Raw genomic sequence first — 23,784 nt, 5'->3', positions numbered from 1 at the left:
CCCTATTTGAAGCAATGTTTTGCGGCCGGATGCCCTTCCTGACGCCAACCCTTTTTGCCGCCTTTAACGACAAACAGGGAATTACCAGTGAACTGGTACTCAATTAGCCGACCTCGGAAGGATGACAGGCTGAGTCAACCCCCCTGGCGTTAATTCAGCGATCGACCGGGATTCGAACCCAGGATCCTTGGATCCTTAGCCGGCACCCTTGCCGCTAGCCCAACACCAGGGATGTATATACCCCCTAAAAGGTAATTGCCTCATTTTGAAGAATGAATGCACGGATTGAAAGACGAACTGCGTCCCAAAGCTTAATTGAGTCCTGTGGCTGGTGGATGGTTGGTGGTGTGGTTGTGGGTGGAGGGGGTTGTGGTGGGAGAGGTTGGGGGGGGGGGGTTGTAGTGGGAGAGGTGGAGTGGGAGGGGGGAATTCAAGCTGCTGCTTTAGCAATGAATAAAAAAAAAAGGAAGGAGAAGGGAGGCATCGAAAATGCCATGTGTTTGTTAATGGTAGACAGCCCCTTACTGCATGGACAAGTGCACACTCTAAAGCTAAACCAACCCATAAATTATCAGTTCCCACGGACACAGCCGTGCAATCTTATGAAGTATGCATTTTAAACTTTGCTTCTACCATTGGGTGTATGAAGTGCATCCCATTACTGTGACTGCATATGAAGCATTAATTTTCATGGTATATTCGGTATGCTCCAGAATATATACTATACAAGGTGACTAAAAAGTTATGTTATGCAGCACAATGCTTACATGTTACAACACAAAAAGTCTAACATGGTTCACCGAAATCTTCACCGAAATTTAATCGATTCTTCCTTGTCACATGCACAACCTGTCCAAAACATTTCTTCCAAATCCATCCACAACATTTTGAGATATCCTGCTATGTATCGTTTTTGGCCCTATCTCTCAATGGTGAGGAATCACTTAAAACATTATAGTAGCCGAATCCGAATCCTCACCTAAATCTAATCATTTCGTCCTTGTCACATACGCGACCTCTCTGCCAAATATCATCCGAATCCGTCCACAACTTTTTGAGATATTTTGTTCACAAACGGACAGACAGGGGTGAAAACATAACCTCCATACACCTTTGGTGGCGGAGGTAATAATTCCAACTGCATCAACCGAATGACACACGTGATTTATTTTTTTTCATTCTTTGGAACTTACAATCTTCTCGCTTTTGAGTGATTTATATAGTGTTGTATCAAGTCTATTGTATTATTGTTACTCACTGTGAAGGTCTTTGAAAGTCCAGTCTGTAAGCCCAAGTTTTTAAAATTTTATTTTGGTATACTAAGCTCATCTCCAGAGCTCCAGTTGTGTATACCAAGTCGAGGCTCGTACAGCACCTATAGAAACTCTCCACCCTCTTTCAAATTTTTCATCTTTTATTCCTTTGTAGACTGGAATTAAATTGCATTAAATCAGACTTTTTCCACCTTTATTTATACATCGCAACCCACAACTTCCAAGTGAAAAACAAATTCTACAAATTTCAGAAAATGAATTAAAAATACAAAAGTAGAATATCTTGGTTGGATAAGTGTCCACCCCCCTGAGCTAATACTTGGTGGAAGCACCTTTGACAGCAATTACAGATGTGAGACTGTTGGGATACGTCTCTACCAACTTTGCACTCCTTGCTTGGGAAATATCTGCCCATTATTCTGTACAAAACTGTTCAAGCTCAGTCAAATTGTGTGGGGAGCGTTGATGGACAGCAATCGTCAAATCATGCCGCAGTTTTCGATTGGATTTAGGTCGGGCTCTGACTGGGCCACTCAAGGACATTTAGCTTTTTGTTCCTTAGCCATTCCAGTGTAGCTTTGGAAGTGTGCCAAAAAGGTCATCGTCATGCTGAAAGGTGAACTTCTGTCCCAATTTCAGCTTTCTTGCAGAGGGCAGCAGGTTTTCCTCTAGGATGTTTCTGTATCTTGCTCAATCCATTTTCCCTTCGATCCTGACAAGTGCACCAGTCCCTGCTGATGACAAACATCCCCATAATATGCTGCCACTACCATGCTTCAGAGTAGGGATGGTGTTCTTTGGGTGATGTGCTTTGTTGCGTTTACACCAAACATTACGTTTTGCATTTCGGCCAAAAGGTTTCGTCAGACCACAAAACCTTTTGCCACATGGCTTCAGAATCTCCGGAGTGGATTTTTGCATACCTCAAATGGGACTCAAGGTGGACTTTTTTTAGTAATGGCTTCCTTCTTGCCACCCTAACATATAGGCCAGACTTGTGGAGTCTTCGGGATATTATTGTCACATGCACACAGTGACCAGTCTTTGCCACAATTCGCTGCCAACCATAGGAACAGCGACAGCCTGTCCACAAGAAGGATCTTCCCCCCCCCATGCGGGGACAAATCCATGTCCGTTATCATTCAGACACTGCAGAGGGCGTAGTAGTACAATTGTATAAATGAACAGGATTGTATTATATTATTATATTGTTTGTATTATTATACAAACTGGTGTGTACCCCGGTTTAGAATAGGTACACCGTATCCCTGCGTGTCGTAAGAGGCGACTAAAAGGGTTGGCGTCAGGAAGGGCATCCAGCCAGAAAAACATTTCCCCAAAAAAGAGAACCATGACAATTACAACTACATATGGGCAGGGTACAGCCCGAAGTACCCCGTGGGGGACCCCAATCCCTCTCATCAGAACTCAAGGTAGGGAACCCGATCGAAGCAAGGGTGGAAATCACTCCATTTATGACGACGAAACGTCTGATGCCCGACGTGGAGATCGGTTTCTGAGGTTTGGGACATGGAATGTAGGGACAATGACAGGGAGATCAGGAGAAGTGGTGGAAGTATTGGTCAGAAGACGAGTGGACATATGTTGTGGGTAAGAGACGAGATGGAAGGGAAGTGGTGTGAGAATGGTGAAGGGTAGGCAGGGACAGAAATACAAGTTTGTGTGGCAAGGGCGCCCGGAGGGTGTGCATGGCATTGGTGTCCTGTTTTCTGAGGAGTTTGTAGACAGTGTGGTGAGTGTGACGAGAGTGAGCGATAGGTTGATGATGGTGAAAATGATGATTGGAAAGCTCTTGGTGAACGTCATCTCAGGATATGCTCTGCAAGTTGGTCGGAGCGATGAAGAGAAGGACAAGTTCTGGTGTGCGATAGAGAAGCTGATGGAAAACGTGAAAGATGAGGAAGTTGTTGTGGTAGGAGGAGACCAAAATGGACATGTGGGAAGGAGTATGGATGGTTTTGAGAGAGTTCATGGGGGTTACGGATATGGTGTGAGAAATGGAGAAGGTGAAAGGATTTTGGAGTTTGCTGTGGAGCTGATTTGTTGATTTGCAATACTCAGTTCCAGAAAGAGGATAATAAGCTTGTTACATACACGACAGGTGGGTCGACGACAACCATTGACTACCTGCTGGTGCATAGGCGAGATAGGGGGCACCTCCAGGACACAAAGATGATCCCGGGGGAGGAGGCTGTTTCCCAGCACCACTTGGTTGTCTGCGACATCAGGGTGAAAGGTGCGAGGAGAGCTCGGCGGGTGAAGTACCAACCGAGAATGAAGGTGTGGAGGTTGAAAGATGTGACAGTAAGGGAGGAATTAAAAGAGAGGCTGAGTAGGGTAGAGGATGATGTGGTTGAGCTTGAAAGTGATGGATGTCAATGAAAGATAGTCTGTTGGGAGCCGTTGGTGAGGTATGTGGATAGACAAAAGGACCACCGAGGCACTCGGAAACATGGTGTTGGGATGATGCAGTTGGAAAGAGGATCGACGAGAAGAGGAAGAAGTTCAAGGAGTGGCAGAAGGCGAAGGGTACGGGGGCAGAAAAAGCAGAGCATGAAAGTTATAAGGCAGCCAAGAAGGCTGCAAAGAAAGAGGTAGCAAAGGCGCACAAGGGATGTAAGAAAATGTTCGGAAAACGCTTGGATTCGGAAGAGGGTCAGAGAGCAGTATTCAGGATTGCAAAGCAGATAGCGAAAGAGGTGTGATGTGATGGGTGTGAGTTACTTGAAGGATGAAGTGGGACAAATCGTTGTGGACCCAGATGGAATTAATGGAAGAGATATATAGAAATGCTGTTGAATGCAGAGAATGAATGGGATGACAACATAGAGAGTAACCCAGTTTTAGGACCGGCAGAGAAGATAACGGGGAAGGAAGTTGAGGAAGCGATAAGAGCAATGAAGAGAAGAAAAGCAGGAGTGCCGACGGGAGTGGTGGGAGATATGTTGAAGGCAGCAGGAAGTTGGGGTGTGAAGAGAATGACAGAGATCTGTAATCTGGTGGTGAAAGAAGGCCGCATTCCAGTGGCTTGGCAACTGAGTACCCTCGTCCCTCCATACAAGAGGAAAGGTGACCCTCTGGACTGCGGCTCGTATCGAGCGATAAAGTTATTGGAGCATGGAATGAAGGTATTGGAAAGGGTGTTGGAGAGGAGGATAAGGAAGAAAGTGAAGATCGACGAAATGCAGTTTGGATTTATGCCAGGAAGAGGAACGACAGATGCGCTTTTTATTGTAAGGCAGTTGCAGGAGAAGTACATGGAGAAGAGGAAGAAGTTGTTTCTTGGGTTTGTTGATCTGGAGAAAGCATTTGATAGGGTTCCACGTGAAGTAGGGCATTGAGGAAGTTAGGAGTGGAGGAATGGTTGATCAGAGTCGTGATGACAATGTACAAAGGAGCGCACACAGCTGTAAGGACGAAGGACGGGAACAGTGGTGAGTTTGAGGTGAAGGTGGGAGTGCATCAGGGGTCGGTACTAAGTCCACTACTATTTGTAGCTGTGATGAAGGTGCTGGTTCAGAACATAAAGGAGGGTTTACCGTGGGAGTTGTTGTATGCAGATGATCTGGTGTTGATTGCGGAAAGTATGGATGGACTGAAGAAAAAGATGAACAAGTGCAAGGAATGTATGGAGACAAAAGGTCTGAAGGTGAATATCGGAAAGACGAAGGTGATGGCAAGTGGTAAAGCATGTGGTGAGGTGGAAAGAACTGGGAAGTGGCCATGTGCTGTGTGCAGGAAGGGTGTCGGAGTGAACTCCATTCAATGTACAATGTGCGCTGAATGGGTTCATCAAAAATGTAGTGGTCTGAGAGGGGCATTAACCAGTGTGGCAGCTACATTCAAGTGTAAGGTGTGCACAGAGGGAGCTGCAGATGGAGGAAATGTTGAGTTGGATCTTGGAGACGGCGTGAAGCTGGAAGGTGTGAAAACATTTTGCTACCTCGGAGACATGCTTAATGGAGAAGGTGGATCAGACTCGGCAACGGTTGCTAGAGTGAGATGTGCACGGAAGAAGTTTCGGGAACTGAGTGGCATGCTGATGAGGAGGGGAGTGTCGTTGAAGCTGAAGGGAAAGGTGTATGCTGCATGTGTGAGAAGTGTTATGATTTATGGGAGCGAGACATGGGTAATGAACGTAGAGCAGCAACGAAGGCTGGAAAGGGTGGAAATGCGAATGGTTCGGTGGATGTGTGGAGTATCGTTGACAGAGAGGAAGACAAATGATGAATTGTGAAAGATGATGGAAATAGAGCCAGTGATGGATGCTGTGAAGAGAAACAGTTTGAGATGGTTTGGTCATGTGTTGAGGAAGGATGAAAGTGACTGGTTGAGAAGAGTGATGGAAATGAATGTAGAAGGAAGTAGAGGACGGGGAAGACCGAGAAAGACTTGGCTAAAGGTGGAAGAAGAAATGCGGACAAGGGGGTTAACAAGGGGAGATGCAGAAAATAGGGCAAAATGGAGAAGATTGTCATGGGGACCGCAAGGCTAACCCCTGCTCTTGCAGGGAAAATGGCCTTAAAATGCATGTTGTTGTTGTTGTATTGTATTAATTAATATGCATATGTGAGAAAATTACACGCCCAGCCTGGAGATAAAACCAAGACGTCTGGCGAACTGTACCAGCGCTCTTCCATCCTCGCCATCTGTATGACACCCGCTGGTACGACACCCTTTTGACCCAGCCCCAGGGCCCCAGAAAACGATACTGCTCTTGCACCTTCTTTCCTTGTGGTGATCATAACTACCAAGCTTGGTGAATTTCTACACACTCGTTTAGAAGATACCATGACGGATAGACAGACAGACTTTTTTTATTAGGCAGACTACCAGTGCAAATAGTCCCTATCTTTCTTCGGCACAGGCTCATGATCCTCAATGGAAGACCCTGATGATGAGGAAGAACTGACAACTGAGATGGGAATAAGTTTTCTAACCATTCACATGAAAGCTAGGCGAGAGAGAATGGTGTTGCGTATATAGTTTTTTATTTTGTTTTTTACTGGGACTATTGTGTTATGATAAAACGAGTCCTTTCATGTCGATATCCTTACTAAATCAATGAAAATAGGTCTCAAAATCTTCAGTTTACAATAATGCATTCCACGTTTTCCATTATCGAATGTGTCGATATAGCGACAGGTTGAAAAATGCAGTATCGCGTTTACGATATTTTAAAAACATCTTAGAGTCAATAATATTGAGATATTGTGCAGTCCTACTCCCAGGTCTCAAAGTATCCACCTCTGTTTCAGTAATGGATCATGATTCATAGACCAAGCTGTGAAGTTTGCTTCTTCAGAAAAGAGCCCACGGAACAAAGCTTTGACAATAGTCAGTCATCACCGAGCTCCAGGCAGCTTTCTACTGTAGTTTGTCTGTAGTAATATTCCCAGGTATGGTTTTTAAGATATCAATTAAGTACTTTTTATCATTCCCGTTGCTCCAATTATCACTGGTATAATTTCGGCACTCTTCAGCATTCAAGATCTTTTGACTTCATTTTTGAGATCCTGGTATTTGCTAATTTTCTTGATTTCTGCATTGCTTAGGTACAAATCGCTGGGTTCTGAAACCTCAATTAGCAATGCCATCTTTTTTCTTTTTTTTTTGTACCCAAGTACTATATCCGGTCACAATGCTTTGTTTTCTATGTTCACACTCGATGGGATCCGAATGTCGTACGTGAGCGTTACTTCATTGTTTTCAATGATCGCTTTTGGTTCATGTTTCCATGCGTTTCCTGGAACTGGGATATTTAAGTGTTTACAGATGTGTCAATGGATTACTCTACATATTTCGTGGTGCCTTTGCATGCACAGCTGTTCTGTCATGAGTTTTTTTTACATCCCAATAGGAACTGGCTCGTACTTTGTTTCTACCTTGCAAAGTCTACATTTGGCTGATTGATTCAATCCTGCCACTTTATTAAAGCCATTGGTGTAGTGTCCTTTGTCTTTGGCATTTATTATGAATCGTTCTCCATCTCAGTTGAACTAACTTCTTCTTAGCCACTCCAATGTGCCTTCTTTGTCTATGTCTAGTCTGTCCAAGTCTTTTTTTTTAAATACCTCCTACGCTTTTATCGTTTTGCCAATTGCCGGTGTATATCTATTCATATTTTGCTTTATATTTTTATTTTGTCTTTTCTGCAATTGCTACCTATGCCTCCGAAGGTGGGTGGAGTTTGGTCTCACCCGTTTGTTTATTTGTGAACGGGATATCTCAAATAGTTGTGGACGGATTCGGACGAAACTTGGTGGACAGGTTGGGTGTGTGACAAGGATGAATTTATTCAATTTTGGTGAAGATCTGAATACGGATCTGGATACAATATATTTTTTAGTTTTTTTAAGTGATTCGTAACCATTGAGCGATAGTGCCAAAACAATATATATAGCATGATATTTCAAAATGCTGTGGACGAATTATGACAAAACTCAGTGGATGAATTGGTTAGGCGGCAAGAACAAGCGATTAAATTTTGGTTCAGGTCCGGATCCAGAAATCCGGCCTATCAGTGGGATACAAAACATAAACTGTTCAGCCTGGTGGAGGTATGCTCTCCACCAAGTGCCATTCTAATTGGGGCTGTTGTTTCAGTTTCATGTGTAACATCTTCTATGTGCACCTGCCTTTGGAATTTTTTTGCTAGGTGGGTGAGGGATACCTTTTCTGGCTTGCTGTGTTCGTGTTTCCATGCACATTGGATTTGGTAGTCTGTTGAACTTTTCACGTCCACAGCCAATCCTACAGTTGTCACTTTGTGCACTTAGTTGAGCTTCATCAGGCTGCTGTCTCCTTCTCGTCTTGGCAGGTATATTCTCGAGATTTATGTGGACCATTTTGTGGCCAGTGAGGGGTTTCCTTGTTTTGGTATCTAGTTTTTTATTTCTGCTTGTGGCCAGTTTATTATTCTGCAGCAGTATTGGAATACTGATACTGAGAGTTGGTTTATGGCTTTGATTTTGTTCTTTGAAGAAAGGTATGCTTTCAAGATCAGCCTCATTCTATGTCGGTATTCTTTGGCAATAGTTTTGCCAATTTGGTTGTGACATTCGGTGGCCCTCATGTACTCCGAGGTATTTGTATGATACTTCCTTTTCTAGTTCTTGTTTGGTCGTACCAAGGTCGATTTTTATGTTATCCTTTTTTTGGTGCACCTTGTATGAATGTGCACTTGACATTAATCTCAGCCAAAGTTCATTTGAATGCCATCAAAGTACCATTCGACTAATTTTAAGTTGTTAGGCCAGTTTATTGTCATTTGGTGTGAAGAGTTTTAAATCATCCATGTGCAGTAGATGCGTCACCTTTCGTGCAACTTTGGACAATTGTTATTGCATGTTAGGGTGTATCCGTGTCCTTGCCCATTGATGAGGTTGCTCAGTGGGCCCAGGGCCAGGCAAAACAGGAGGGGTGAAAGGCTGTGACTTTTCTTTTGAGTGATGTAATATCAATGTGGTGTTCAAGAGCTCCATTGCTTTTTCAAACAGTTTGATTATTTGGGGGTTTATCTTTGTACAATAATTGTATGCATTCTATCATCCATGAAAGTGGACAACTATCAAAAGCATTTTTGTAGTCTATCCAAGCTTTGGACAAATTGGCTCTTCTCATTTTACAGTTTTTGAGTATGGTCTTGTTTAGTAGTATGTAGTCTGTTCCGTAGCATCCTCTCTTGCATCCCTTATTTTCTGCCTCTAGGCCTCCTTGTTGTGTTAGGTGGTGTTGCATCATTTTTGTGATGATTCCAATCAGAAGTTTGTATGTTGTCAGTATACAGGTTATTGGTCTGTATTTGTGAGCTAATTAGATTTCTTCCGATTTTGGGAAGAGGAAGCTGTTACCTTTGTGAGACAATCATCCAGTGTGTGTGTGTGTGTGTGTGTGTGTGTGTGTGTGTGTGTGTGTGTGTGTGTGTGTGTGTGTGTGTGTACGTACATATATACATACATGAGAAGTGCAAATGTGGAAAACATTCAGCTATGTCTACCTTAATACAAATCTTAACTTTGCTGTACTGATGGGAATCGCCTACATCAATATGAAAAAGATGGAATAGCATAGACTATGACACAAAAATCCCAAGATAGGAGGTAATACCCAGCATAGAGCAAATGTGTGATGCTATACACCCCAAACCAGAAGGCTACCTTTGGTCACCAAAACACACAACATATATGCAGTAGTATAGCTGAAATGCAGTGAACCAAAATGTGAGCAAAGGGGGAAGAATAGAGCAGAGCATTTACTTCATGAGGCACAGCCAAAGTGATGCTGAGGATGCCCAGCACAAGGTGATGCTGAGTGAAGCCGAATGAAGCAAACCAGAAATAGCCACATGAGGAAATGTGGGGGGAAAATGCTGCTATACAGCAGCGTGGTAAAACAACTATGTAAGTTGAAGGACACCAATAAGCAGATAGGCAGATGCTATTCGACCAAAATAAGGAGAATTTTAAAGCTAAAATTACATCAACTCTAAACCAAATACAAAAGATGTTAAAAAGGACACTGCCACCGAGTTATGTTCCCAAATAGCTCTTTAAAGATTTGCATCTAGCAATAAAGGACAGTGAAGTGTGACTATGAGGTGACTATGTGACGAGTGACTATGAAGCACAAAAATAATAAATAAACAATAAATGATAATGATGATCATGATAACAGTAAAGCAAATGAAATGGATGTTAAGTGAATAGCAGCTGAAGGAAAGCTCATTTCTGACAGTCAACCAATGAGTTGACACCCCAGATGGATTCTGTGCTTGGTTGAAGCCAATCTTGGCTCGGCCAATCAAACTAAACCTGGTGTTGAAGCTGTTTGGATAAAATTTGGATGGACCAACAGTAGAAAGAGAACAGGATTAAATTTGTAGTGTCACACCTGCCTTTTCACACTCACACTACATTGCCTTTTCAGTCGCTCTGTCTTCTCATCGCTCTCCCTTGAGCCTTGATCATGTATAGAAAACACCCAATAATTGATTGAAATTCTTATCTTATGCTGTTCCCTCCTCTTTTATTCGGCATCATTCAAGAAATCAATATTTATGACATCACCATCACCCTTATCAAATTTGTAGTGTCAAAGGCAATGCTACACCACAGATGCAAACCTCTCATCAGCACCAAAAATAGAAAGGCCAGATTAGAATTTGCCAAGAAGTACAGAGGTGAGCCAGTGTGTTCTGGAACAAAGTTTTATAGACAGATGAGACCAAGATAAACCTTTAACAAAGCGATGGAAAGGCGAAAATGTGGAGAAAATTCCTCCAAACTCATTGGGTGGCGCTTCTCCATGCAGCAAGACAATGACCTGGTGTTGGGCTAGTGGCTAGGGTGCCAGCTTAGGATCCAAGGATCCTGGGTTTGAATCCCGGTCGATCGCTGAATTAACGCCAGGGGGGTTGACTCAGCCTGTCATCCTTCCGAGGTCGGCAAATTGAGTACCAGTTCACTGGTAATTCCCTGTGTGTCGTAAAAAGGCGACAAACAGGGTTGGCGGCAGGAAGGGCATCCGGCCGTAAAACATTGCTTCAAAAAGGGGACCAACAAAAACAACAACAACCACGGTCCCCGAAAAAGGCCAACCCCCGCTTTGCAGGGAAAAATGGCCTCTAAACGGTGGTTTTTACACCAAAAGGGACTCAATGGAGCATAAGTCGAAACCCCACAAAAGGATCATGCCTGTTCTTGTTCTTCCTTTGTATACAGTCCATGGCTGCGAGGAACAACATCTGTGGGGGTGCAGTTGTGTCGCGTAAAGTAATCCGCACATGTCTAACAGTGTGGGTTAGGTATGTATGAGATACATCAGTTTAGGTTTAGGGCAGGATTTTTTTCTGGCCAAACCCTGTGAGTTATGGCAAGATTTTGGACTTAGGCCAGGGTGCCGGTGATAGCTCGCCTTCTATTTGCGAAGGACAGCATGGGATATTTAACATTCACCAATTAATGCTGGCAGACAGGACGCCAAGTTAAACGTTCATCCGAGGGACAGCACACATGTTGATGCCTCGCCCTGTTTGTGATGCCAGGATTATAGTTTGTAGCTGGGACGGGATTCAAACCCAAGCCAGATGACTGAGGCGGGTGAGTGCACCTGCTCGGACTGGCTGAAAGCAGACAGCGCTGGTAATCATTGGAAAAGGGTCAACAGAGAGGTCATAATCCTGGATCAAATTCAAGCCATATCTTTCACGACTAGTCGCAAAAAAGAAGCTAAAATCTTATGAACATCTATGTAATGTACGTTCGCCCCACCAACCTGCGTCAGGTCTCATTACATCAATTCTGTGTGGGTGAGAAATTAAGATCGCTAAAAAGATGTATCGAGTTAAGAAGAGATATAAACAGTTAAGCAAAATTAATAATGCTATCTCAAACCAAAAATCACATGCCATGCATTGGAAAAAAAACAAAAACAAATTATAAGTGACAAGAACAATCAAAATGACATCATATACACCAATTTATCATCTTTAACTTTCGTGATAATCATATGATAATCAAAAGGCAGGATCATCAGGAGAGAAAAAAACAACAAGTTGTTAGTGACAGGCTAGTCAACGAACCCAAATCAATTGCTACCCTCAACAATTCAGCAGTGCACCCCCGATGACTGGGGCATTGTCAAATATATACTTGTCAGTACATTGGAAGGTGTAAAGCTCCATCCGTTGCTTTCTCGTTACGTCATTAGCTGCCGGACAATCCAGCTACCATTTTGACAACCTGCCACCACCATTCATCTCTCATCAAGTTGAAGTGTATGCTCATCAGCCAAAAAAAAAAAAACTTATGCAAAATGCCTGGATGTGGCATTGTCAATCGCTCCAACCACCCTGGTGTTCACAAGAACTTCAGTTTCTCCAAAACTCCTAAGGTCATTTGCAATCAGGGAGAAGAAATGTGGAAACCTAGTGAAAGTGACAACTCTGGAAATTAGCTATCAGCTGAAAAAAGAAGGCTAAAAAGAAGACTGCTTTGTTCATTGCCATGTGTCCTTCTACCCCTCCCCTTAATCTCACTCTCACATCTACTCTGTTGCGAGTGTTTCCCCTTCCTTTCCATTTTGTTTCCTTCCATTCTGCGTTTGCTCTTCCACGAGCATCCATCACGTATACAACAAAACAGCAGGCATTTTAAGGCCATTTTCCCTGCTAGAGTGGGGGTTAGCCTTGCGGGCCCCATGACAATCTTCTCCATTTTTCCCTATTTTCTACATCTCCCCTTGTTAACCCCTTTGCCCGCATTTCTTCTTCCACCACCTTTAGCCAAGTCTTTCTCAGTCTTCCCCATCCTCTACTTCTTTCTGCATTCATTTCCATCACTCTTCTCAACCAGTCACTTTCATCCTTCCTCAACACATGACCAAACCATCTCAACCTGTTTCCCTTCACAGCATCCATCACAGGCTCTATTCCCATCATCTTTCGCAATTCATCATTTGTCTTCCTCTCTCTCAACGAAACTCCACTCCACTCATCCACCAGACCATTCGCATTTCCACCCTTTCCAGCCTTCGTTGCTGCTCTACGTTCATTACCCATGTCTCGCTCCCATAAATCATAACATTTCTCACACATGCAGCATACACCTTTCCTTTCAGCTTCAACGACACTCCCCTCCTCGTCAGCACGCCACTCAGTTCCTGAAACGTCTTCCATGCACACCTCACTCTAGCAACCATTGCCGAGTCTGATCCACCTTCTCCATTCAGCATTTCTCCTTGGTAACAAAATGTTTTCACACCTTCCAGCTTCACGCAGTCTCCAAGATCCAACTCAACATTTCCTCCATCTGCAGCTCCCTATGTGCACACCTTACAATTGAATGTAGCTGCCACACTGGTAAATGACCCTCTCAGACAACATTTTTGATGAAACCACTCAGAGCTCAGCGAACATTGTACATTGAATGGAGTTCACTCCAACACCCTTCCTGCACACAGCACACGGCCACCTCCCAGTTCTTTCCACCGCACCACATGCTTTACCACATACCATCACCTTTGTCTTTCCGATATTCACCTTCAGACCTTTTGCCTCTATACATTCCTTCCACGAGTTCATCTTCTCCTTCAGTCCATCCATACTCTCCCCAATCAACACCAGATCATCTGCATACAACAATTCCCACGGTAAACCCTCCTTTACGTTCCGAGCCAGCACCTCCAACACAGCTACAAATAGTAGTGGACTTAGTACCGACCCCTGATGCACTCCCACCTTCACCTCAAACTCACCACTGTTCCCGTCCTTTGTCCTTCCAGCTGTGCGCGCTCTCTCGTACATTGCCATCACGACTCTGATTAACCATTCCTCCACTCCTAACATCCTCAATGCCCATGTCACTGCTTTGCGTGGAACCCTATCAAATGCGTTCTCCAGATCAACAAACCCTAGAAACAACTTCTTCCTCTTATCCATATACTTCTCCTGCAACTGTCTTACAATAAAAAGCGCATCTGTCGTTCCTCTTCCTGGCATAAATCCAAACTGCATTTCGCCGGTCTTCACTTTCTTCCTTATCCTCTTCTCCAACACCCTTTCCAATACCTTCATTCCATGCTCCAATAACTTTATCCATCTATACTAGCTTTCCCCTTGTACAGAGGGTTGAGGGTACTCAGTTCCCAATCCACTGGAATGCGGCCTTCTTTCACCACCAGATTACAGATCTCTGTCATTCTCCTCACACCCCAACTTCCCGCTGCCTTCAACATATCTCCCACAACTCCGGGCGGCCCTCCCGCTTTTCTACTCTTCATTGCTTTTATCGCTTCCTCAACTTCCTTCTCAGTTATCTTCTCTGCCGGTCCTAAAACTGGGTTACTCTCTATGTTGCCATCCCATTCATTCTCTGCATTCAACAGCATTTCCATATATATCTTCTATCTTCCTTTAATTCCATCTGGGCCCATAACGATTTGTCCCATTTCATCCTTCAAGCAACTCACCCCCATCACATCACATTTTTTATACATGTATACATGTATGTATTTTTTTAATACATGTATGTATTTTATACATTTACAGGTGAGGGCGAGACTACCGGAAGTAAGCTGTAACACGTGCCCTTTTGTGGTTTGTTTTCAACGTATCCAATCACGTGACTGTTGTCACGAATGGTGCACTAACCGGAGGTTACGTAGTTCTGGGGGCGGCTATACAAACATTTCGTATTATTTTTCATAAAACTTTATATTGTTAGAAAGAGAATTACTTCTAGCTTGTCGGACAGTTAAAATTTTAAAGATCAGACAAGAATTAAGCGAGTTATGATCAAACAAGAGTTACGCCTAGGTCCCCCGTCGGTGAAGTGATGCGAGTTGACAAAGTGGAAGATGCAAGGCGGCCATCTTGGATTTTGACGTGGCGACCCAATTTTCAATAGCTTTCTTCATTATGCCTCGATACACCCACACACCAGATTAGAAGTTGGTACTTCGCCTATTTTTCAAGATATTCCGCTCACAAGGTTCAGACATACATGGCGGCGGCCATCTTGGATTTTGACGTGGCGACCCAATTTTCAATAGCGTTATTCCTTATGCATAGATACACCCACACACCAGATTAGAAGCTAGTAGTTCGTTTATTTTTCAAGATATTCAGCTCACAAGGTTCAGACATACATGGCGTCAGACATACATGGCGGCGGCCATCTTGGACTTTGAAGTGGGTTGCACCCACACACCAAATTTGAATGCGGTCCTTCGCTTACGCACGCACGTACACACGCACGCCCGCAGGCACGCGCGGATGGACGGACGGAGGGGAAAACCATAGTCCCCCTTTCGCTCCGCGGTGCGACGGGGGGACAATAACCTACACCGTTCCCATAATTTCCGGCTGTAACAAGTGCACTTTTGTGGTTTGTTTTCAACGTATCCAATCACGTGACTGTTGTCGCGAAGGGTGCACTAACCGGAAGTTACATAGTTCTGCGGGCGCCTATATTTTTTATAAATCACATTTTGTATACATGGTCACATCATGTATACAAAATAAAAAAATTAAATCTGAGAAAAGCGAGGGCCGAGTGCACTCATGTTCAAAGCATTTGTCAATGGTTTTGTTCAGAAATTAAAATATCGTCAACTTGTTCATCTCTAAATGCACTATGATGCCTACTGACCATCCATTATACTGGCCATACTGTCCCACAATGCAAACAACGATGTTGGGCTGGCAGGTTAGCCGACAAGGCATGCACTCTCACCTCGAAGCTATCTATTCTGGGTTCAAATGTCAAACCGACTATCAACTGTCATCCTGTTGTTCTGTATCGAGGGTGATTCATCAGTGTGTGCACCTCTCTCAGATGAACATCAAACTGGGCATCCCATCCGATAGCATTAGTTGGTGGATGCTAAAGATCCCACTATGTCCTCCCACTGAAGATTAGACGAGCTATTGCCAGCACCCTGAACAAATTCCGAATTCCTGTTCCAACCTTCAAGAAGGTAACTGCATCAGTGGCATGACTGCGCCCTCAGCAAAAAAAAATTATGCAAACTCGCAAACACATGGAAGAAGAAGAAGACAATGAGGTAGCCTAGGGCTATGCTGAAATAAAATAGATTACCCACACATTTTGAACATTTATTTGCATGATAAACTCAATAAGTGCATCTTTGTTTCAGAACTTGAATAGCAGGATCATGTGCAGCACCAAATCTCATACACGCTTCTCCGGTATGAACAACTGGAGTAATTTGCAGTTGTGCAAGGGGGAATAATACCATAACACGCTTGTTTGTCTCTGGCGTATACATGCCTGATTCATGACAGGTTTTCCAGAAACTATGCAACGTATGCAGTCGGTAGGTGTGTTGTAATGAACTCACTGTACTGTTTTAAGCCCCATGTTGAGACATTTCAATGGCTTCAGAAGCAGCAAAGCAGGTTAAGGTAGAGATTATTTTTTTTTAAACAAATTATTTAGTACGGCTACACCATGGTTTGAACCACAGACCTCCGAGACTCAGAGTGGATGTTCTAACCATTACACCACTGAATCTGGTATACAATCATATACTTTATGATTAAACTTACTGCTATTAAGCATCTTACTGCAGTCACTTGTTGTGTCGTTTTTTCCTTGTGTTTTAGGGGAAAAGCCTATTTACATAACATGACAAAAGCATCTTGTTCTTATTAAATACCACCGCTTACTTTTGTCTTACTTTCTACTATCATGTTCAACTTGCTTAAACCCTTCTTCAATAAAGTTATCCAGCCATCATTTATTCCTCACAATGATTTCCAAGACTTCCTCAAGCGGTAGTAGACAGATCAGTCTCATATAAACAGGGTACGTGTAACTCTAGTGTGCGGATGTGAGAAAGTGACATTGGTTTGATGTTCGCACAATTTTCATCAGTTAAAATGATGTGCGAGTACAACTGGAGTTGGGAGGAGTGCGCAACTTGCTGTTGAGGGAAATAATTACCTCCACAACCGAAGGTGGATGTTGGTTATGTTTTCACCACTGTCTGTCTGTTTGTTTGTCTGTCTGTGAGCAAGATATCTCAAAATGTTGCGGATGGATTTGGACGAAACTTGGTGGACATGTTGGGTGTGTGACAATGACAAATTGATTCGATTTTGGTGGAGATCCGAATATGGATAAGGATACGAGAATTATTTAATTTTTAAGTGATCCTTCACCATTGAGGGATCAAGCAAAAAGCGATATACAACATGATATTTTAATAAGTTATGGACGAGTTATGACTACATTTGGGGAACGAGCTGGTTAGGTGACAAGAACAAGCTGATTAGATTTTGGTTCAGGTCCGAATCCAGATCCAGCCTATCAGTGCGATACACACCGTAAACTGTTCAGTATGGTGGAGGTATGCACTCTACCGAGTTCCCTTCTAGTTACCTGCACCACCAAAGGTGGATGGAGGTTATGTTTTCACCCATGTCTGTCCGTTTGTCTGTTTGTTTGTGAACAAAATATCTCAAAAAGTTGTGGACGGATTCGGACGAAATTTGGCAGTGATGTAGCGTATGTGACGAGGACGAAATGATTCGATTTTGGTGAAGATCCGGATTCGGATACTAGAATTTTTTGAAGCGATTCTTCACCATTGAGTGATAGGGCCAACTAGGCGGAGGTATGCTCTCTACTGAGTGCCGTTCTAGTTTGTTTCTGTCTTTGTTAGTAATTAAATATGAAGACTAGGACTGTAGCTACCTCCACTCTAGCTATAGCTGCACTCTTGACTTGTCTTTCTTTGAAGCAAATTGAAAATGCACATCTGATATCTGCTTTAAAAGGAATCGCCGACATGGGTGCGGACAGGTAGAGGGAGTGGGGGTGGGAAATCGGTGCTTGGTAAAGGAAAAGACCAATAAGCGGGAACATCAGTCAACGGTGACTCTTTGCCTTATGCACGTCCTCGTCTCCAGCACAACCAGGATGGCAGCAATGTGGATGCATCCATCCCTAGGCCAATCATAAATATATATGCAATGAGCAGACTGTACTATGCCCTTAGAGCTTAATTATCTATGGTTCGAGGAGCGTCTCTCAAATTCTCACGGAATGGTGAACCCGGGGGGTATAAATATCGGAGAAAAATTACATTAAAGAAAGGAAATATATACATATATATTTGGGAAACAAAAGGTGCATAAACCCCAGTTCGTGATAATTATGATGCTTTACAGTAATTACAGTGATATGTAGAGTTCACATCTGTGTTTACAGGATTAACAAACTGAAAATCTACAATCAGTGAAACTTTGCATATCAAATATACTCTCGAAATTTCACACAATTCCTTGGGAATGATAAAAATGTTGCATTTTGCCAACGATTCATTTTCAGGCCAAACGAGCACGGAACATCATTGGGCACGAGTAATCGAACTTGACCAAAAAACAAAGACTAGTGATGGGATTTTGGTAAGCGTAATTAAAAAACAAACTCTAAGGGCCTTGCCATGGCAGGGATATCATTTTCCATCCTTTTTCCACAATTTCCTTGATCCATCCATTTTGAAACAATTTGCAAGACCCCAAAGACGTGTGCGGTTTCAATTCCCACTTCCGTGAGACCCTAAACATTGAACACGAGATAGTGCACTACATCGACAAAACTTACATCTGGACAACTGTGATCTGTCCGTAGAAACATCCCTTCACTCGAGTGTCGCAAGCATAATTTTTGAGGACGAGAGACAGGGGTTTTGTTCTCGCATTAGGAACACGAGTCTGCTGGCAGGATGTCTGTATACCTGGTCACTCCATCAAGTACTATTCGAGCTCATCAAATTCCTCTTCATCTGGGTTAACCCTAGGGCTGGCACAGGATGGCATAGAGGTATGCACACTCGCCTCCAAGCTGGCACAGGATGGCATAGAGGTATGCACACTCGCCTCCAAGCTGTGTAGCCGAGGTTCGAATCTTGACCCAACTATAAACTGTCACAGGCTTGGTGATTCATGAATGTGTGTGCTGTCCCTCGGATGGACGATGAACTGGGTGACCAGTCTACCAACATCAATCGGTGAACGTTAAATATCCCACAGTGTCATTCCCAAAGGGTAGTCAAGCTGTTGCCGGCACCATGGCCAAATTACAAATTCCTTCCCCAACATCTCATTCCCCTGTCCCAAGGGAACGAAGTGCAAAAAGATAAACCCGAAGGGGTCGCTATGCCCCTTAGCAGGGCATGCGGATTAGTAGTAGTATTAGTAGACTTACACTGGAAGCAGGACAATTGATACCAAAATATACCAAACATTCACGACCATGACGGAAAAGTATTTCACGACCGATAAATTCACCCCAGATCCACTTTTTTGAAATTCCAGCTTCTTTCCTGGAAGTCCTTGCATATGTCCATATGTTTTATACCTCTCCTACCTCCCCCCAAGCCCTCTCCCTCCCACAGATCTCTCGATGTCCCTGCTCTCAAATGTTGTGTTTGTGTCCTTCCCCCTCTCTCCCCATCTTGTCTACCGCTCCCCTTATTTGTTTTATGTGTCGGTCAGACTTTTTGTTTGATTAATGTTAGCTCTTTCACGAGCCTCGATCTTGTAAACAAAAGAAAAGGAAAAAGTTTGACCACATATAATAATATAATGACATATTGCATATTTCCCTGAAAATAAATTCTAAAATGTCCTCATGGTGACTTTTCGAATTAAAAAATAAGGTAAGCAGCAGCGTCACATTATATTATGGGCAGGCTGCAAAAGGGACAGCGACTAATGACGTACAAGATGCCATCTGCTCGCTCTCATCGAACGAAAGCTCTTTGGGTAAGGTTAAATGGAAGCAGAAGCGGTGATAATCTCACTTCCCATACAACATGCATTCCGTAGGTACGGCATCCACAGACTACATGAAAGGGATTACTCGACGCGTCGAATCTCTACAACGGCGCTTCCATGTGCCGAAAATGAATGTTCAGGGTACAGGAAGTACATGCGAGATATCAACAGACGATATAAGACGCACCCGATTCATCCAGTTTGACAATGCAGTACAAAGAGTGACAACACACAAACTCTCGTACCATTAACAAATTACCTGTGCAACAGCACCTGGCAAGTTTGATTGTTCAATGTTGCATGGAAGTAAACTGGAATCGAACGCAAAAGATATTGAAACAGGGAAGTTTTTTTTTTTTTTTTTTGGTTTTCGCTTTCTCACCGTCTCTAAAATTAGTGACAGTGCTCTGAAATCTCCGATTCTGAAATCTGAATCTGAAATCTCTGAAATCTGAAATCTCTGATCTGAATCTGAAATCTCTGAAATCTGAAATCTCTGATCTGAATCTGAAATTAGTGACAGTGCTCTGAAATCTCCGATTCTGGAATCTGAAATTTCCATGAAATCTCTGATCTCTGAAATCTCTGATCTGAATCTGAAATCTCTGAAATCTGAAATCTCCGATCTAAATCTGAAATTAGTGACAGTGCTCTGAAATCTCCGACACTTTGGCAACACAAGCACACTGAACATGCGCGGCACCTGCCACGCCGTCTTGTCACGACGCAACCCTGCAGCGTCCTCTCCGATGCGTTTCACCACAAGGGCATCAACAGTAGTTTGCGGATCAAAGATTTCCCTCAGAGGTTCCTGCAGGTCTCCTTCGCTCTGCTTCTTCGATTTCAAACTCGCGTAGCCATGTAACTGGTACGGCATTGAATTTTGGGTGGAAAAAGGTCTCAATACGGAAGATTACGTGAGGCTCAGCGTTCCTTATACTCTATAGCAAGAACCTTCCACTGTGGAAAAGCAAAAGACAATAGAATGGGAAATGCAACAACAAGTAAATGAAGAACACAACGCAAGGTTGGTTATGGAAGAGGAGTGCAGAATTACAACTTGTAGAGTGAGGAGGCAAAGGGGCTGGTAGGATGGCCTAGAAGTACGCACACTCACCTGGGTTTGAATCTCGACCCAATTATAAGCCGTCACCTTGGTGATTCACGAATATGTGTGCCGTACCTCGGCTGGACGTTAATCAGGCGTCCCGTCTGCCGGCTTTAATTGGTGGACGTTATAGATCCCATGGTGTCGTTCATGAAGACTAGGCGAACTATCGCCGGCACCCTGAACATAGTCGAACGTTCGGCCTGGCCATCCCGTACGTGAAAGACTTGGGCCAAACTTCCGCCGGCCAACCCTACAAAAACCTGAGAACAACTGTGGCCATTAAAGAAAAGAAGGAGAGGAATGAGGAGGAAAATAGAGTGGGAAAAGGATGGGGGTGGGAGTTCCATTATTAGAACCCATTTGCACACAAGACCGGGTTCCTCTGCAGACTCGAGGCAAAATGCTTCCAAATGAAGAGTTGGAAAAATTGTGACAGGAAAAAAAAATGAACTGCGACAACAACAACAACAACAACAACAACGCAAATCGGTAAATCCGCCACTGGTTACACTAGGGTGATGATTAAGGTAATGTGTAGTTGACATTTCCTTCTGAAAAGAACACAGTTTACCCTAATCAGAATAAATCCAATATGTGATGTCACGACTACTTCTTCTTCTTCAACAGCCCCAATTAATCCCACCTTCTTGTGGGGTACATTGGCCCAAGTCTGTCATGAAACGGCTGACCGAATCCGATACGAGTGCCGGGGATAACTCGGCTACTCCACGCGAAAGACACCGAGAGGATTAATTAAATCCACCAACTAATGCTAGCAGAACGGACAGCCGGCTTAAGGTGCATCCGAGGGACGATGCAGCACCCTTCCTGCAAAGCACCGATCCGATCGTTTACAGTCGGATGAAAAAAATCGAACCCAGACGAGACGTGTCCTACCAAAGGTACGTGTCCTACCGATGCTCCAAAGGTACGTGTCCGACCAATGCTCCAAAGGTACGTGTCCTACCGATGTGTCCTAACGATGAGTCCTAACGATGTGTCCTACCGATGAGTCCTACCGATGTGTCCTACCGATGAGTCCTACCGATGTGTCCTACCGATGAGTCCTACCGATGAGTCCTACCGAGGCGATGTGTCCTACCGATGAGTCCTACCGATGTGTCCTACCGATGTGTCCGACCGATGAGTCCTAACGATGAGTCCTAACGATGAGTCCTACCGATGTGTCCGACCGATGTGTCCTACCGATGTGTCCTACCGATGAGTCCTACCGATGAGTCCTACCGATGTGTCCTACCGATGTGTCCGACCGATGAGTCCTACCGATGTGTCCGACCGATGAGTCCTAACGATGTGTCCTACCGATGTGTCCTACCGATGTGTCCGACCGATGAGTCCTAACGAGTCCTAACGATGAGTCCTACCGATGTGTCCGACCGATGTGTCCTACCGATGAGTCCTACCGATGTGTCCTACCGATGTGTCCGACCGATGAGTCCTACCGATGTGTCCGACCGATGAGTCCTAACGATGTGTCCTACGAGCTCCAAAGGTGTGTCCTACCGATGCGTGACGTCAGCAGGTACATCGGTTACTCGAAGGTTGGAGTATACAACTCGTATTTACATGACAGATGTATTTATACATTTTTGATTATTTAAACAATTTCTAATCTCAAAGTCACTTTCCCAACAATTATTTACCCGTGGGGTGGGTGGGCCCCCCACGTTCAAACAAAAGGGGTGGGTGGGCCCCCCACGTTCAAACAAAAGGGGTGGGTGGGCCCCCCACGTTCAAACAAGCCGATCGGGATATATTAAACGGTCGAATCAAACGTGTTTAGGGACTAAAGCGACGGTAACAATCACGTTTATACACCCGCGGGGACAGGTGAACACTCGCGGGGACAGGTGAACACTCGCAGCCGCGTTTCGCTGGTAACGGCGGCGATGGCACAAAGCCGGTGCGGAAATGCCAGCACGACTCGTCCGTCGTCGCTAGAGGCCGTGGCCCGGGCCCGTCAATCAGCGCGCTAAGCGGTCGCGCAGTTGACCGTGAACATCCCGGGGCGCGACCCCAGCGGAGCGCGCGCGCGGATCCTCCCTCGAGCGCTCGAGCCGCCGCCGAACAGACAATTCCCTCACCGTGTCCGTGTCCACGTCCATGTGCGCCTTCGTTTCCCTCACCCGACGGGTCTCTTAACACTGCCATGCTGTACCATGTGACACGTCAATCCTTACACACTTCAGCTTACTTCATGAGGTAACACTCCTTACACTGCCTTACCCTCCATAGTTACCCAAGGCGGCGGTCTGTGCCTCGCACTCTGAGGGCCCCGGACGCCTCCTTCCCTCCCACCCTCGGAGCTCGTGAAGTGAATCCGCCGCCCGGCCTCAGCGAGCCGCCCGTACGCCGGAGGCACGTCGGGGAAGCGCGTCCATCAAGCAGCCAAGAGGGAGACGAAGGAGCAACGAGAGCGATGGAGGCGGGAGGGGAGGGTGAGGGAAGGAAGGGGAGGTGGGCAGAAGAACGGTAATCCTGCCCTGAGTCTTCTTAATCTCGGTCTCTCCTCACTGCGATTCTTCTTCTTCACTTCCTCCGCGTTTTCTCTCACATATCGCTGCCGAATCTACCTCACGTCTCCACACGACGCGCGCCTCAACCGCTCAACGATTCCTTTCTGGAAACGCTCTCGCTGCTCTCCGAACGTCCGGCGCGTTTAGGCGACCGTCCGTGCGCGCCCATTGACCTTGTTCCTTCACCCGGCTTGACTTTCAACCTTTCTAGGTCGGAGGTCGAGGCGGATGCTACGGAGCCCTCCTATTGGCTCGCGGCGATGAGTAAAGGATCACGTGGGGGGATTCCGACGTGCCGATTGGTGCGCTTGCGGAGGATCAAAAGGTCATCGGTTCGAATCCCGGCGCCGCGTGTGTTTTGCCTTTGTATCTGTTGTGATTTTGCTTGAAGTTGCCGTATCGATTTAAATGGCGATAAAACACTTGTTTTCCGTGCAAACAAAAAGGTCAATGCTGGTCATGGTAATAACTATGTGCGTGATGATGCCACAGTATTTGGTTTCATCTGGAAATAATAATAATTAAAATAATTAC

At 44.6% G+C, this 23,784-nt stretch overlaps 1 protein-coding gene across 7 annotated transcripts in view; it reads right to left on the bottom strand.

Moving 5' to 3' along the window:
* The window catches only part of LOC137433013 (metallophosphoesterase MPPED2), a 139,682-nt gene extending 116,166 nt beyond the window's left edge, over nucleotides 1-23,516 (bottom strand). For 2 of the 7 annotated variants that reach the window (XM_068125390.2, XM_078783832.1), the window contains exon 1: nucleotides 22,819-22,975. The gene's annotated coding sequence lies outside the window, so the exon portion shown is untranslated. Of the gene's footprint in view, nucleotides 1-20,719; nucleotides 21,098-22,818 lie in introns of those variants that run through there. The other 5 variants (XM_068125389.2, XM_068125393.2, XM_068125388.2 and 2 more) reach the window with 5 other exon arrangements.
* Between the last annotated feature and the right edge of the window lie 268 nt (nucleotides 23,517-23,784).

The sequence above is a fragment of the Myxine glutinosa genome, chromosome 8, assembly GCF_964187855.1.
Source record: "Myxine glutinosa chromosome 8, kmMyxGlut1.1, whole genome shotgun sequence".
NCBI classification, from domain to species: Eukaryota; Metazoa; Chordata; class Myxini; order Myxiniformes; family Myxinidae; genus Myxine; species Myxine glutinosa.
Note: the sequence above shows the minus strand (reverse complement) of the source record. Positions and strands in the feature narration are given on the sequence as shown.